Source organism: Glycine soja, chromosome 12 (assembly GCF_004193775.1).
Source record: "Glycine soja cultivar W05 chromosome 12, ASM419377v2, whole genome shotgun sequence".
Lineage (NCBI taxonomy): Eukaryota > Viridiplantae > Streptophyta > Magnoliopsida > Fabales > Fabaceae > Glycine > Glycine soja.
Genome location: NC_041013.1, coordinates 13463628 through 13469738, shown reverse-complemented (window position 1 = coordinate 13469738; position 6111 = coordinate 13463628). Strand labels below are relative to the sequence as shown.

At 32.6% G+C, this 6111-nt stretch overlaps 1 pseudogene; it reads right to left on the bottom strand.

Moving 5' to 3' along the window:
• LOC114378767 lies at positions 1-5849 on the bottom strand (annotated as a pseudogene).
• Positions 5850-6111: the final 262 nt, after the last annotated feature.

Below are 6111 nucleotides of genomic sequence, written 5' to 3'. Positions count from 1 at the left end.
CTATCCTACTACCATCGTCACTGTCATCATCACATTTTCACCACCACCTCCACCACCATCATCACCATCATTCCACCGCATCACCATTGTCATCATCACTTCGATCTTGCTACCTTCATCGGCACCATTACTTTATAGTGGAGCAAAATAAGGTAAAATAATTGATTCATTTTATTTTATTTTAATTTACAACATCATTTTAAAAACTAAAAACAAAGAATAAACCAAAATTCAAAACTAAAACTAGTTTTAATTTTTACAAATTTTAAAACTAAAACCGAGAAACTCAATAATGAAAATTTAGCTCTAGAAAAGATAAATTGATTTGATTAGGGTCATGAAAAGATTTTGCTAGCTTCTATTTTAGTCTGCTTTGCTTTAGAATATTTACATTCAAATAACTCTTTTATAACAAAACAGAAAATAAAAAAGCTATTTATTGATTCTACATATAAAAAGATTAAGTATGCTATTTTTTCGGACAAAATTATGGTGTGTTTGATGATGATGTTGCAGGTTGTTTGTGCTGAAGGGAAAATTATGTGCATTGAGAGGGAGAGGGAAGCACTCCTCCAATTCAACCACTACTAGAAATATTATTTTTTAAGACGGTTAAATTGTATCTTTTACGACGGTTTTGAACAGTCGTAGATGGAGGTGTCGTAAAAGGTAAAAAACTATAAAGACGGTTATTGGAACCGTCGTTGTATATGTCACTTTTTACGACGGTTTTTATATAACTGTTGTAGTATGTCATCTCAAATTACAATTAGAATGTTGTAGGGTGATGTGTTTTTCTACGACGATTACCCATCAACCGTCGTAGTATGTCCACTATACTAAAACGGCTAGATAAGAATCGTCGTAGTATTTTTGAATTTTTTTTTCTGGAAATAACTTTCTACGACGGTTACTATATAACCGGCGTAGTAAATCCGATATACTAAAACGGTTATATTATAACCGTCGTAGTATGCGCTATTTATTTTTTTATTTTGGCCTTTTTTTGTTTTTTTTTCTATTGTATCTTTAATCATTTTAAACATTGATGGGAACCAAAACTATCATAATCATTTTTAACATAAATAAAATCATTTAACTACAACAAGTGTGAAAAAATCAATATATATATATATATATATATATGTAAATATATCCATTAAAATACAATAATACAATTTCTAAGCGGAATCCATTACAAGACAAAGGAAGAGACAATACCTAAAGATTAACATGTATCCCTACTCCTCCTATTCATAATAGTATAACACAGAATGCTAAGAAACCATAGTACTAAAAATTAAATTCACCAACCTACTCCAACACAATAGTTGGTGGAATCCATATTAAGTTTAAAACCATATTAAGTTTAGAAAAAAGTGTAATTCATTATAAAAAGCTTAATATCTTTCTCAAATAAAGCATGTTTGCAAGTAATAACATGCTAATAACAAGTAATAACATTACTACAACAGTACTAATGAAAAATAAACTAATCACAACATTGCTAATAACAAGTAATAACATTAATGATTCCTTATTTACGTGTTATATACTAGTATTTACAATAATTTTACAGGTGTTATATACTTATTCTAATTACCTTAATTACTATATTTATATAAAAAAATGTTATCTCTATTTTTTTACATCTAACAAAAATATTCATTATTCAAACTCTTATTCTCTTCTTTATCTTTTGTATTAATTTAACAATGAATAAAAAATTAAATTGCTTTAATATTTATCCATACGTGACATTATGTTCTTACTTTTTCCTTATTAGATTAACATTCGTTTATATTAATAAAAATTAAAGAGAGACATTTTGTGTCTCTATCTTTATTTAAAAAAATAATGATAATAGTTTTTTTAGGAGAGGTAACCGCAGCTATATATTTTAAAAGTTTACCACGAAAATGAAAACAATTATATATTGAAGGATAATCTAAAAATAATATAACTTACTTACTAAAGCATTGATGAAACTAATTTGTTTTTTTGTCTTTCAACTTCTCCTTAAAGTCATACTACTGGTTGAGTACATATAGTACTTAACACTTTTTTTTTTCTTTTTTGATAAAATTATTTGTCTGCCTATAAAAAAGAATTATGGTTAAAGTCATTATAAAGCGTGGAAAATTTTATTCAGGTGAACAAAATATTGTTAATAACATGTTAATCTAAACGAAAACCTCACTCCCTTAGAGTATATGAAATCCTAGTTAATTAGAGGAATACTCTTCTCAAAGTAGTACGTACTAATTAATTGTCCTACATGGTTAATAAAATACTCTGACAGAGAAATATTTTAAGTTTGTTGTTTACCAACCATACACACAAGCATCTCTTGAAGTGTAGGAATTGAGGGTATTAAAGATATCATAAACGAAAACCTCACTCCCTAATTCCAAATTTTAAAATTTAAACATAAGAAGTGTAAATTGAGATGGTGGGATATATTTTCTATGCAGTTTTTTTAGTATACACATAAAGGCTCCAACAGTGTGTTTTAAATCTTAAAATCAAACTCCAACCGTGTGTTTTTAAGGCTCCAAATTCCTTTTTTAGTCTAGCTAAATGCACCTGACCTTTTACTTTTTGCTAAGTGTCAATGCATAATTAATATTTCTTTCAAGTAGCTCTAAACAAAGGAAAAGCCACATACAAGTATGCCTCTCTCGTGGATTATTTTGCCTCGCTCTCCTTCAAGAAGCTTCTTTGTGATGCTGATATCCAACTCAAATGTTTCTGCAATCCCCAAAAAAGAAAAGCTACAATTGATGAGTCATGAGTCAAATGCCACTAAGAGAAATAACATACCTCACATTCCTTAGGCCCCACCAAAATGTGCAACATTAGAGACGAGCAAATGCCACTCTGAAGACAACTCCAATAAAATAGGAATTAGAAGATATTCAACACAACTGCTATCTCATCTCACAAACTCTTCTCTGGTGTCAAAATATATCATGAAGAGAAAGCATCAATCCTTTTCTCGCAACAAATTATCAAAACTTTCTAATACTAATTACTAATTGACCAAATGCCTACCTCTAATTATACCCAACACTTGTCAATGTCATTCTAAAGATATTATTAAAAACGAAAAATTTAAATAGATAATTATTTTTGGAAAATAATAATTATAAATTCATATAAGTTATCAGTGAATTGTGTTTCTTTGAAGTGTCTAAGGGTAATAAATTCATAATAATAATTATAAATTCATATAAATTCATAAAGCAATGGACTACAATGGATATGCTGAACATGACGTGACTTTGCATAATAGGTCATCGTGAAACTAAAGTGTATAGATATGCTGAACTACAATGGAAATATTCTTGGTAATAAAGCAAGGTTCTTTATATACTTTGATTTTTATTTACTGCCTCTTTGGAAGATGCAAAAATTACATTAATTTTGAAAGAAACACAAATTTTAATTCTTAAATTTCATTTTTAAGAATTTATTTTAAATGTCAAACTAAAAAATTTATATATCTATATATGTTAAAAGTGGTTCTATCATATATACCATCTAAATTAACAATCAATTCTTCTTAACTTATTCTTAAACAAACAGAATTTACGTATAGTACGTAAGTGTTTTTACTATTTAGTAGTATATATTCTCCAATATACTATCAATCATAATTAGAATTTTGATTTGATAACCTACATCTATAATAAAGCAGCTTTATGCGAGTTAGCAAATTAAAGCTCCAATTTTATAATTAAACAATATTAATAAGATTTATAATTCTGCATTAAAAACTCAATTCTTCTTTTGAAGTCATCTTTCAACCTGGATTCTAATATTATTTTGAAATCATGTTGGCCTATGCATTATCACATTCCACTTATATATGTCAAGAATTCTAAGCATCAATTAACATAATTTTATAATATTGTTAACATGGAAAGTAGAAACTAGAAAGCAGTAATTTGGTGGACTGTGCCAACAAATTTTAGTATGTACATATTTTGTGGTCCTAGATCTCACGTTTCATACCTTTGTTCCATGAAAAGTTATTGAATTTAAGGCCCCTGCCATCGGTGTCCACTAAAAATGGGCCAATGTCTTGTGTTGCTCCATATCCCACAGAAGAACACCCAAGACCTGTAAATTTTTTAACAAAAATATAAAGGCACGTTGTCACCTTGTTAGAGAACATACATATAAAAAAGAAACATCAAATGAATTGGGTTTAGGGTACCTATCAAACATAATGCTGGCACATTAGTTTAAACCAATCAAGCATGTTGGCACAATAATCAATGCACAATATATATAAGCTTACTTACCTCCATTAAGCCACAACACTAATGGATTGTCTTGAGGCTTGGTCATGGCCTCATAGAACCAATAAAAGAGTGCTCGGCCATTAGTTTCGTTGACTGCGACATATCTAGCATAGTGCTGAAAATCTACGGGAGGCTGGCCAGGTAAGTTAGTCACAAGATCACCATTACAATTATTATTATTATCCCAGAGGATTTGCGGATGAATAGGATTGAGATGACATTGTCCTATGCCGAGTTAAGTACTTAACAGAGTTTTGAGTAGGTTCTAAAAAGGTGTAGTGAAAAAAAATCACATATAGGATCCCAGAAACAGCTTTCAACAAAACCAAGCACTATAGATAGAGACAATTTTAAAAGCTTATAATCTCACAGCACTTTGGAGAGTCATTATAGACAATAACCACAAAAAAGGTTAGGAATATTAAAAAATATTAACAATTTAAGCGGACCAGACCTACTGCTATTACGAAAATAAAACCACAAAACACGTAAAAAAAACCTTTTCAGAAACACGCAACAAAACGCAATCACATTATTCAGACCCATTTCAAAAATCAAGCAAAAAACTCAAACTTGAAGCAATCCCATTTCAAGAATCAGCTTTAATATCCATATAAGGGAAAAGTGGAAATAGATAATCATTGATGAGAAATTGACAGATACTTTTTAAGTTCATAAATTGCTATTATGCCACTACACAAAAAGAAGAAAAATTGTTACTAAATTGTCTTGTATAACAATAACAAGTGATCCTCTAAGCTCACTCTTACAAATTCCCAAACTCCAAGATTTGGCCTTACTGCAAAGGCAACATAAGGCAAATCAACAGTAGCTTCCTGAGCCTAAAGTAAAAACCTCTGTACAACTCAATAGGAAGCCAAGGTCTTATCATCAATTCATTCTCAAATAAATTTGTCATTCCAATCCATTTATTTTTTCCCCTATGTAAACTACCTTGGAAATGCACAAAGCCAATGCAGAATACCTTGGAAGTGAACTCCTTCGTGCCAGCCTGAACAACATTAGCCGCAGAGGCAGCGACCAAAGACAATTTCCCAATCCCCTGCAATCAAACCCCACATCATAAAAAAATATTAAAAAAAACTTGCGAAACGGCAGAGAAGTAATCGTTTTGCGCATCATTCCGCCGTTGTGGCGACGACGTCGGGCTGGATCCAAACCCTACATACTTCCCTCCCTGTGAGGGCGGCAGCCCCTCCGGCCGCGACTCGTTCTCCGCCATCTTCCGCGTGAAGAATCCCTCCTTGTTCGCGGCTGACGCCTCCAGCTGCGATTGTGTGTAGATATCCTTCGTCGACCTGTACCTCGCCGACGCTCTGCTGACGCCATTCAGAGTCCTAAAATCCCCAATCGACTTGCTCTTGCTCCGAGGCCGCGGTGCTTGCTGAAGCACTCAAGGCACATGAAGACGCCGTAGGAGACGGAGGCCCACTGAGGGTTCTTTTGGGACCAGTCCACGCAGATCTTATTCCCTGCCGAGGACTGCAGGTCTCGAAGCCGCCGCAACACCGCCGCCATGGGGGATCGGATCTGGAAGGAAGGAAGGATGAATAAAAATAAAGTGAGTCACGCACCGGGGGAAATGGGTTTGGAGGGGAGGAGTGGGGTGCGGCGCAAGAGCCTCATGCCTAAGATTGAGACCACAGTCGAAAATGAAATGAATGAAAAGCTAGGGTTAGCAAAGGAACAAATACGAAGGCGGTTTTTTAAGAGACCTGTCATTGTTTAACTTTTCAATAATTACATAAATGCCACCGTGTCACATTCTAAGACGGTTTTT